Source organism: Anabrus simplex, chromosome 7 (genome assembly GCF_040414725.1).
Source record: "Anabrus simplex isolate iqAnaSimp1 chromosome 7, ASM4041472v1, whole genome shotgun sequence".
Classification (NCBI taxonomy): Eukaryota; Metazoa; Arthropoda; class Insecta; order Orthoptera; family Tettigoniidae; genus Anabrus; species Anabrus simplex.
This window is the reverse complement of record NC_090271.1, coordinates 307,414,559-307,426,430: the sequence shown is the minus strand read 5'-3', so window position 1 is coordinate 307,426,430 and position 11,872 is coordinate 307,414,559. Positions and strand designations below refer to the sequence as shown.

At 38.2% G+C, this 11,872-nt stretch overlaps 1 protein-coding gene across 1 annotated transcript in view; it reads right to left on the bottom strand.

Annotated features, from left to right (window-relative positions):
• Positions 1–11,872, bottom strand: part of Ziz (dedicator of cytokinesis protein Ziz) — a 542,949-nt gene that overhangs the window by 219,116 nt on the left and 311,961 nt on the right. The window lies entirely within an intron of this gene.

Here is an 11,872-nt window from a genome sequence, read left to right as displayed (position 1 = left end):
ATGCTTCTGCTATGCTTAGGCAGGACTGGTAGGAGTGGGGAGAGAGTGCTGTTAGATATTTCCCGCTGTTTCGTGAGTAACCCTCATGATGTCGGAGCTACAGGTGCACCCCTCCACTGCGCAACGCACGATTATAAATTTTCTTGCTCATGAAGGAATTACAGCGGCAGAAATTTGCCAGAGATTGACTGCACAGTTTGGTGATCAAACACTGTCAAGGACGCGTGTTTTCCTGGCATAAAAAGTTCAAGGAAGGACGAGAACGTGTGGAAAATCAGCAACACTATCGCCATCCTCGAACCAGCATTATAGACAAAAACATTTGTGCGGTTAAAGACATTATTGATGAAGATCGCCAGACGAGAGAATCAGAAATTGCAGAACAAGTCAGAATCAGTTATGAGAGCTGTCAAGCAATCATCACAAACGATCTACAGTTGTGTAAAGTGAGTTCCAGATGCTCCCTTGCCCTTTGACCAAAAACTTTTTTTTTTTTTTTTGCTAGGGGCTTTACGTCGCACCGACACAAATAGGTCTTATGGCGACGATGGGATAGGAAAGGCTTAGGAGTTGGAAGGAAGCGGCCGTGGCCTTAATTAAGGTACAGCCCCAGCATTTGCCTGGTGTGAAAATGGGAAACCACGGAAAACCATCTTCAGGGCTGCCGATAGTGGGATTTGAACCTACTATCTCCCGGGATGCAAGCTCACAGCCGCGCGCCTCTACGCGCACGGTCAACTCTCCCGGTTGACCAAAAACTGAAGTTGAGATGTTTGGAGGTCTGTTAGAGGCTTTACAACAAGGTTTTCGGAAGAAGGTGATGCATTTTTGAGATGTGCATTTGTTCGGACCGCTTAAAGAGGCTCTAGGAGGCCACTGATTTGAAGATGACGAGAGTGTGGAAGACTTCGTGCACAACTGGTTGGGGACACGACCCTGTTCTTTTTTTATGATGAGGGCATCAAAAAGCAGCACATATGCTGGGATAAATGCATTTCCAAACCACGAAATTATGTGAAAAAAATACATTGTAACTGCCTTGTGTTTTTCAATAAATGAATTTCGAAAAAAATAAAATCCTGTTTATACTTGATCCCCTCTCGTACATATTAAATGAGGGAATATAATGTTTTAAAATGCAACATTCTGGTGGTATGCATCAGATAGTGCAAAAGTATATGAGTGAAATACTACTACTTTCAGACATTATATATTTTTAGATTAATATAATTCATTTAGAATGAAATGTTTATTCTACCTAGAATGAATTCAGCAAACCCGCAATGGACATCCTGGAGAAAGAAATTGAAATTAGTATAACTGGAATCATATTTGGCTCAACCAAACTAGCGTTACAGAAATTGGAATTCGGAAACCTTACCGCAGATGGCTTTGCAATATATCACAATAGTCATCTCCAGCTAAAGGATTATCAGTTTTCAGACAGCACATTGTGGAACATCGAGAAACCTCTCTCCAAATCAATGTATGTGAAGGGTTCACACTTGAAGCAAGTGGGATCTTCCTCTTTAAAAACACCCTCATCAAAATTTTATCCTTTCAATATTTCACCTATCTTGCACGTAATTTGATACCCTCTTTATCAAGCATTAGATTCTTTTTTTTTTTTTTTAAATTTCATTTTCTTTCTTACTATGGAAAAGTTGTTTAACCCTTTTGCTCTCAGGCTATTTTCACCAGTCAAGCCCAAAACACTCAGACCATTTTTCATGATTATGCAGGTTAAAATGTAAAAAAATGCCGTATAAAGAGATCCCCAGATACAAAATTGAAAAACAAAATCACAATAGTACACCATTCGATACAGTTTTAGGAAAAAAAAAAAAAAAATCTGAAAATTGTTCATGGCATATTTTACTACAAAAGAATTTGAAATTTGGAAAATATATTACATCATCATCATATTCTAAAGGGTAAGCCTTGTCGCTGCAGCCACAGTTGTCTATCTTGAGCCAGTCTTTTCAACTTAGCGTAGGTCTTGCACTTCATCACCAGAAGCAGGTTCTTGAAGTAAGACACTCTGGGTCGTCCTCTTCCTCTTTTTCCTGCTATCCTTCCTTCAATGATATTACAAAGGAACTCCTCATGCTGCAGAATATGACCAATATATTTTATTTTCCGTTTTTCAATTTCAGTTATTAGATTCCGTTCTTCTCTTATCTCTCTAAGGACTTCGGTATTGCTCTTCATTTCAGTCCAACTTATCCTCTGCATTCTTCTCCAGATCCACATTTCAACTGCCTCTAGTTTTTTTCTTTTCTTGCATTCCTAATGTCCAGCTTTCGCAACCATACAGAAGCACGCTCCATACAAAGGTTTTTGCAAAGGCCTTCCGAGTTTGAATATCTGTATGTTTGCTGGCCAGCAGATGCTTTTTTTCTTGGAATGCTCTCTTTGCCATGGCTATCCTCTTCGTAATTTCTGATATGCTTCGATTATCACTCGTGATCAGCGTTCCTAGACAGCAAAACTGTTTCACTTCTTCTATTTTATCAGGGCCAATTTTTAAGTGTGTTACAGGTGTTTCCTTGTCTTTACATATTGTCATGGGTTTTTTTTTTTTTCCTTGTATTAATTTTGAGGTTCCATTTGCCTAAAGTTTTTGCTAATATGTTGATCATTCTCTGCATACTTTTACCTGTTTCTGCTAGTATGACAATATCAGCAAATCTTATAGAGTGAACTTATTTGCCATTAATTTTGATCCCAGTTGTTTTCTCCTTCATGACTGTGATAGCTTCTTCGATGAACATATTGAAGAGATAAGGAGACAGTGGACATCCTTGCCTAACCCCTCTTCTTATTTTGGCATTTTTCTTTGTCCCACTGATTTCTAAATCAGTGTTCTGCATTCAAAATACATTTAGTATGAGGCGTCTATCCTTCCAATCAATTCCTGCTTTTTCCATGGTAAGGAAAAGTTCTTCCCAGTCTACTCGATCAAAAGCTTTCTCTAAGTTGACAAAGGTCATGTATACTTTCCTATTCTTCTCAATTCTTCTCTCCAGAATTAAACATGATGCCAGAATTGCTTCCCTAGTACCCCTCCCTGATCGAAATCCAAACTGGTCATCATCGATATAGTGTTCTAACTTCCCTTTAATTCTATTCTTGATGATGTTGAGCCGTATTTTTGAAGCATGAGACAGGAGAGTGACAGTTCGATAATCTGAACAGCATTCCTCTTTTTTGGTATTGCAACAGTTTTGGTTTTACTAAATTCAGGTGGAACCATGCCATTCTCATAGCAGTCTGACACCAGCTGAAAAAGGTAACGTTTCATATCGTCACTCAAGTGTTTCAGAAGTTCTGCTGGAATGTTATCTGGACCGGGTGCTTTCTTTTCCTGGAGACTGTGTAGTGCTGCATTAAACTCTGAAGATGTGATTGAGGGACCCTTTCTGCATTAGTCTATCTCCTGTTCTTTTTCAATGTAGCTGGTTGTATTATTTACATCGTTTCCTTGGTACAGGTCTTCAATATATTCTTTCCAACGTTCACAGATTTCTTCGGTGTTGAACAGGAGGTTTCCCATTTTATCTCCGACTATGGAGCTTCTAGTTTTTGATTTGTGTTGTAGGGTTCTGATACTGAAATGTGCCTTTTCCACCTGTCCTCTCAAAAAATAAAAATCGGTTTTCAAATACTAAAAATGTAATCTGTTCTTTAGTGATATAGTTGATCAGTCATTCTGAAAGTAAGAGCATTTAATTCTGTATAACATGGTATAATTTTGTTTTTTGTATTCTTATTTAGTCATGAGTTATAGCACCTGACGTAAAAAACTGTACACATACTTCCGAAGTCCACATTTATGTTTCGGAAAACATTCTCCTATCATTACTATCTGTAAAATTGAATCACTCTTCTTCTTCTTTTTCTAACCACTTTTCCCACACCTGTGGGGTCGCGGGTGCAAACTGTGTCGTACATGTGGATTTGGCTCTGTTTTATGGCCGGATGCCCTTCCTGACGCCAACCCTATATGAAGGGATGTAATCACTATCGTGTGTTTCTGTGGTGGCTGGTAGTGTAGTGTGTTGGGACAAACACAAACACCCAGTACATGGGTCAGAAGAATTAATCAAAGGCGATTAAAATCCCTGACATGGCCGGGAATTGAACCCTGGACTCTCTGAACCGAAGGCCTCAACGCTGACCATTTAGCCAATGAGTCGGACTAAAATATGAATCAGTATAGGATATAAAATCACTGTTAACGTCTAAAGCACCTAAATAATCCAAGACTTTGGAATTATTTAGTCTAGAACTTGGCACAGCCATCTAAAAAATTAGGCTTGCTGGTGGCACGAAAATCTAATAACACGGAATGTTAAACCAAACTTCACTCGAGAACACCGATAAATGTTGAATATAAACAAAACATAACAAACAATAAACTAATATTAAAATGGAAACAATATAACGAAGGAAAATACGTATGAGAAGGTGGCGACTACGGCCAATCACGTGTAAACTTGCTCCGCACTTACCTGCCTAATTATCAAGATAACTAGCAGCTGGGATTCCTTGTGTGTGTTCAACCGTCATCACTAAGTGCACGTTTTGATTTAAAACGGTCAAAATGACTCTCAAGGACGTCGAGAAGAGGTTGTCAGAGTACGAGAACCGCATGGCTGAATTTCAAGCTCGCTTGGAGGAAGCCATGACGGCTTCCGACCGCAGTGCAGACAGCAGTGCCGCCAACCCCCAGGAGCTGCTCACCAGCCTAAGCTCCGACTTTAAGAACTTCCGAGATTCCATGGGTGCTGAGATAGCTGACATGAAGCAGGCCATTGCGTAGATCCATCAAAGGATGGATAAACAAGAGGAGATGGCTGATGAAGCAGCCCAGTACAGTAGGCGAAATTGCCTACTGATACATGGGGTTAAGGAATCACCTGAGGAGGACACCTAAGGGGCTGTCATAGACGTCATTAAGAACAGACTTAAGGTAGATATTGGCATGGAGAGTATCGACAGATGTCATAGATTGGGTCGCCAGTGCAGGACGACTGCTGAAGTAGTGGCCACTGGGAACAGGCCAATAATTGTGAAGTTTCTGCATTACCATCAGCGGGACCAAGTCTAGCGGGCGAAGCGACTACTGAAAGCCACAAACATCATGGTCACGGAATCCCTCACGGCAACAAGAAAAGGGATTTTGAATAAGGCACGCGACGCATTTCGACTGCAGAATGTGTATACACAGGATGGATGTGTGACTGTAATTACACCAGACGGCAAGAAAACCACTCTGATCACTCCTAGGGACCTAAACGTTCTCATCAGGCAGCGTAGCGGAGCACAGAATCAGTGACAATGAGTGAATGTGTTATAATAAGCTAGTTTTAAAATATGTAACAGGACTCTTGTTTACCATGAGTTTCAAATTTGCCTCAAATAGTGTTAGTTATGTGTATATTTTTTTGAAATGTGAGTGTGAATGTGTGTGTGCAACAGTCAACGGTCTCTTTCAACGGGAGGCAGCGGTGAGTACCCATTGTTTCTGTCAATCTAAGTTAAACATAATCCCCTTGTACTGTTAGCTCAATGCCCACTACCTGAGTCTGGGTCTGGTCCGCAACCACCTGTCGCAACAAGCCTCTTATTGAGACAGGCTCTCTCTCCCTGCTCACATAGATGAAATACGTACAATTGTTAACGACAATGACGTACATGTTTTTTGTATTAGTGAAACTTGGCTAAGGCCTACCATCCCTTCCGCCATGGTAAATATTAATAATTATGAACTCGTCCACTGAGATAGAACGGATGGTAGGAAGGGTGGCGGCGTAGCCCTTTATTTCAGAAATGACTTGAGAGGTAGAGTAATATGCACATCACAAAATGCCACTCAACCGGGACCAGAGTTCATGTTCGTGGAAATCACCGTTAAAGGGACGAAAGTCCTCTTCGCCGTAGTTTATAAACCTCCAGATATAGTGAACATGACAGAGTTGGAAGCTTGTTTATTCAACCTAGTACCAACTTACGAACATATCGTACTATTAGGAGACTTAAATATCAACTTAAAGAATCAGCTCAGAAGGACAAACTACTTGATATACTATTTTCCTGTAACCTTGCGATTCTCCCATTAAACCCTACCAACCATATATATAGCAATAATCACACTTCACACTCACTAATCGATCTAATCATAACAAACAATCCCCAGAAAGCCTTAAATCACGGCCAAATTCCTGTTCCATCAATCTCAACACACGACCTAGTTTATTTATCCTATTCTCTTCGCATACCCAAATACAAACCTAAGTTCACCACTTGTAGGAATATAAGAGATATTAATTAAGATCAACTGAAGTATGATGCCTACAACCTACCATGGAATGATATTCTACTACTAGACGATATTGACGCAAAAATAGACAAACTAAATTCCCTCATTACTAGTCTATACAACAAACACGCTCCCAAACGACAAGTGAAAGTGAGTCGCGCCCCCTGCCCATGGTTAAATGACGAAATTAGGAATTTGATGGCTCGCCATGATTCATGGTTCCAACGGTACAAACGTACCCGTAACGAATCCGATTTTCAAAACTATCGGGTACTTAGGAACAGAATTAAGCAAGAAATCAGAAATCAGAAATTTAAGTACTTAAACTGTCTTTCAGGTAAACTGAATGCCAGGAAATCCTGGAAAGAAATATGCTCTCTTGGTATTGAAAAGGGCCAACAACAGCAACGAGAACCAACTGTTCCCCTAGAGGAGCTTATTACATATTTCTCTGAAGAACGAATCGCATTTAAACCAATCAATCAGGCAGAATTAAATATGAATCAACCAGCCATCCCTCCACTTAACCATCCTCAATTTTCATTCCAAGAGGTCACTAGCAACCAAATTAAAAAAATACTATACGCTATTAAATCTAAAGCAGTAGGAGTAGATGACATCCCTATGCATTTCATACATAATATAATAGGCGCAATCCTCCCGATTATCACACATATATTCAATTACTGTCTTAGAAATGGAACTTTCCCTGCACTCTGGAAACAAGCTAATGTCATCCCACTGCCCAAAATAAACGATCCTAAACTGACTTCTGATTATCGGCCAGTTTCTATTCTTCCAGCGCTTTCTAAGGCTTTGGAAAGACTAGTGTATGAGCAAGTATTGAAATATTTAAATAACTATTCTCTCCTTGACCCATTACAATCGGGCTTTAAGAAAGGGTACAGCACTGCCACGGCTCCCCTTAAAGTGACAGAAGACATCAGACTAGCTATGGAACAACGACAAGTTACAGTACTAACGCTACTGGATTTCAGTGGTGCATTTGATACAATAGACTTACAGCTACTAATTAAGAAAATGGAATCTTACTTGTTTGACCCTTCAGTACTGAAGTTTTTTTACGTCATATTTGAAAGATCGGAGGCAGCGAGTGATAACTTGTGAAAGAAATTCAGAATGGCGTACAAGGAAAGTTGGCACGCCACAAGGTAGTATTTTAGGACCGTTGCTTTTTACATTGTATATCAATGACATTTCATCTTCTCTAAAAAGTGTAATTATCACCTATATGCTGATGATCTCCAAATTTATTAGCTTTGTAGCTTAAGCGAATAACCAAACGCAGTAAAATGCATAAATGATGACATGAAAAAACTCAGTGAATATGCTCTAGCAAACAGACTTCTCATAAATCCATCAAAATCGCAAGCTATCATTGTCGGTTCCCGGAAGCTCCTACACAAGATCAACAATTCGATCATTCCTCCTCTACAAATAAATAATAGCACAATCCCGTACAGTAAAACAGTGAGAAATCTTGGGTGACTATGACTGAAACTCTAAATTGGACAGAACATATCAAAAACGTATGTCAGAAGGTGTTTGCTACTCTACACCCACTGAAATTAAATAAAGATATTATACCACTAAATATGCGGCAAAGATTAACACAGGCCCTAATTCTTCCTATTCTTGACTACTGTGATGTTATCTTGGTAGACGCTACTAAACAACAAACTAGGAAACTGCAGCGTATTATGAATTGTTGCCTTAGATTCATTTTTAACGTAAGGTATGATGTGCATATTACTCCTTACTATCAAGCACTGAAGTGGTTAAAACCTGTTAAGAGACATGAATATCATATACTTGTCTTAATACACAAACTCCTGCACAGTAACTCCCCCCAGTATATTTCATCTAAACTTCACTTCCTCTCTTCCTTCCATAACCATAACACTCGCTCAGGCTCCACTCTAGCCATTTCTCTTCACCACTCTTCTGTGTATAATAAATCTTTTATTGTAACCGGTTCCAGGCTTTGGAATTCCCTAAGTGTCAGGGGTATTGACTCTTTCCTCAAATTTAAAATATCTTGCCGAGACTAGTTGAGAGTTACCGATTGAAGTTTGTATTGGTGTGTATTGTGTGCGTGTGATTGGTAATTGTAAAATTAAAAATTGTTTCTCTTAGTTTTATATAATGTAAACGTAAGGGTAGTTGATAAGTGTGTACATTGTAAGTGTGTGTGCAAGTGTCTGTGTGAGATAGAAAAGAGGACTGAAGTAACGAGCTAATAAGTGGTTAAGTGTAAGAGAGGGCCGTGTGCCCTAACTTCACCACATGAAAGAAGCCATAATAAATAAATAAATAAATAAAATATTTTGAAGCCTAAAGAAGTCTATACTCGCAAGCAGAACACTTCAACTCGCCATGCGGTAAACATATGCGGTTTGATAACTTCATTTGTTTCAAACAGATGAACTTAGTGTCTCGAGAAAAGTGTACACTAAATCCAAAAGGTACTATTGTGCCCTTCAAAATTGGTAAAAGAAGGAATATTTTAATATCTCAGTGTGTTAAAATATTATCATCAGCAAGGGTTTAAATGTTCCCAGTTCAGCATCACCGTGAGGCGAGCAGCTCGGAACCGGAATTTCCAAGGTGAGAGAGGAGAACTGGAAATTTTTTATACGCCTGATAGCCAGCTGTATGCGACGTGACCGGCGGGGATTTCCAAACCCAGTCGATCGATAATGTCAAGGCCGTCTTACGTCTAACTGTACCACCAATAAAATTATAACACCCGCTCGAGTGCGAGCTATTGACCAATCAGAAACGATTACGGCAACACACCCTCGTCTCAAGACAATTATAATGTGGTGCTTCCCAAAGGAACTGGTCATTCTTCTGTTCATTCTCGTCTTAGCCTGCGTCTAATTCTGACTGCTTCTTTAACTTGCTGCTACTTGGAAAATCTGCCGACACTAAATTAACAGACCTCCCTGGATTCGATTATTTGGCAGTTCAGATTATTATAAAAATTTGATCTATGAATTTAGAAGACCATTGGAGAACATACATATTAATTCATAACATTTCTCATCGCGTGTGTGTTTTGGACACATTTTAAGACTTGTTTGTTAGTTTCAGCTTATTCTATTCCGGGAAACAGAAGAGGAAGACTCTGTGGAGCTCGAGATAATTTTAAGATGCCAGCACACCAGCCGAAGGAAGTCCATTGTTATTCCATGTTTGTCCTCGCGCCTGCTATGATGTTCTAAAATGTGAGGCGACTTCGGACATGGAGGGCACGGAGTTCGATGGTGGGTGACTTGTCCCATGTCTAAGGTCATCGGTCAAAATTCAGCTTCAACATTCACTTAAGTACCATATTAATTAAAATTAAATCTGTAAATCTATGTGCATAAAATGTAGACATTACTCTTCCTTATTCATTTGCATAGATTTCTGTTAGTGTTGCAGTAGTTAGATATTTCATTTCTTCTTTCCTTGGTGCGAGGTAGTTTGATATTGAGTGTGAGTGTGTATTGGACTCTATTAGATAGTCAGTGCAGTGTGGATGTCTTCGAAATGTATTCTTACTGTCCCAATTCAGTAGTACAGGAGTATATTAAAAATAATACACCTCTCCGATAATTATGAATTAATTTGAAATTAAATAATAATTTATTTAAAGTCATGTGGGACAGAATATTAATATGTTTCCTTACGTCAAATTTTTCTCAACGATATTGCGATATTTGGACGGATTTCAAACGTGCTAGAGTCATCAGATAATTTTATCAAGCTTTAGCATACACGGATATGTGACCACGCACGGTTAATAATAATAATAATAATAATAATAATAATAATAATAATAATAATAATTTAAATTCACCTCATGTTAAAAGATAAGGTCATGAGTGTAAATACTGTTTGCTCTTATATGACATTAATGTGTGCTCTAATTAAGCAGATGTGAGCCTGGAATACGGCCAAATCCTGATGGATCATTTACTACGTTTTCTGCGTTTATTGCATTTATTGCATTGTTGAGTTTACTGTATCTGTTACAGTTGTTATACTTGTAATATTTGTGGACTTAAGAATGGATCAATTACTAGGTGTTTGATTTACGGATCCATTAGTTGAGTCTAAGGAGAAGAGAATATGTTGCTGAACATAATTTCTTCAACTGGAGCACGTGTTAATTCATAGTCATGATATTATGAGGATAATAATAATGTCGCAACTCATGGACCATAGACGCAAATATTTATTTTAACCGGCGATAAGTGCGTTCTGTATGATATTTTCGGGTGATTTATATCTCTAACATTTCTTGAACATCGTTGTTGAATTTAGTTTCATTATTGAAGTGATAATCCTGACGTCATCACATTCCAATTCGTCGCAATGGTATTTCTTTAGCCGATACCGTCATCTGAAATCTTCCATGATTTAGGTTAAAATTTAAAAATAATAATCAAGGACTAGTATTCATTGTAAATATTATATAATATTCCCGTGTACCCTAGTGTGAGTGTGGTGTGTCTGATTTACCAATATTTTGTGAAGTGTGATATTTTCCTTGACGACATTTGACTTGATCTCTTTCCCACTGTGCGTGTTCTGATCGATTTTTCATGATTTTGTGTCGATTATATCTTACAGAGATGTGAATCTTTAGTAAATTTTATTTCAAAATAAGATAGAATAGGGCTTGATGTATCAGAAAAAAGTGAATAAACAAGGGTCATGCCCGTGGATGGAACTCACGAAGTTAATTATTGTAACCCTTACATTGCTAAGAATTTTCAACGTAGGTGATATTAATGAAAGACGCTGCGTCCAATTAATATAAATTTTAGGAAGAATCTTAAGATGATAATTGTAAAAATATTCTGATTATGAATTTAAGATTTGAAAAAATATATTGTGAAAAGAATTTTGACAGGAGAATTTTATTTTGATATTTTTCATTAATGAGAGAAAGAATTAATCCTATTATTGTCAATTATTGAGTCGAAGAAATATTTATTTAATTTCTAAAATAATCTGATTTAATCAGAGAAGGCCTTCTCATAAAATTTTATCTATTATTAATTTATTTCAGTCAATGTAGGCTAATACTTATCTATATAATTACAGATATTTATATTTGTTGATTTTTGGGAAAGAGATTCCGAATTTTCAAAGAAACCGGCTGAGAAGAAACCAAAAATATAATACAAGATTTTGTTAAAATTTGAGTTTTTGTGGAGAGTGCTAGTATTATAAATGTTAAAACCTTATTTTAGTGTTTATTTTTATTGTCGCTAGTCCTTAAGCTAATCCTGCCCTGCATAGCCAGAAAACGAACAGTCTGTGACTGAGACTCTCGTTCTCCGGCTGAGTAGCCAGGTAAGAAGGGGGCACTATTGCTGTCTTTTCCTGACATCTGGGAGCCCATTAAGGTACTAATATAGCCATCCGAACACAGAGTCGATGGATCGGCACGCTGAGTGTTTTAAGCAACACAACTCGAGCCGATAGGTCGGCTTGCTGAGCGTATAAGAGTTACGAGGTGATGGATGG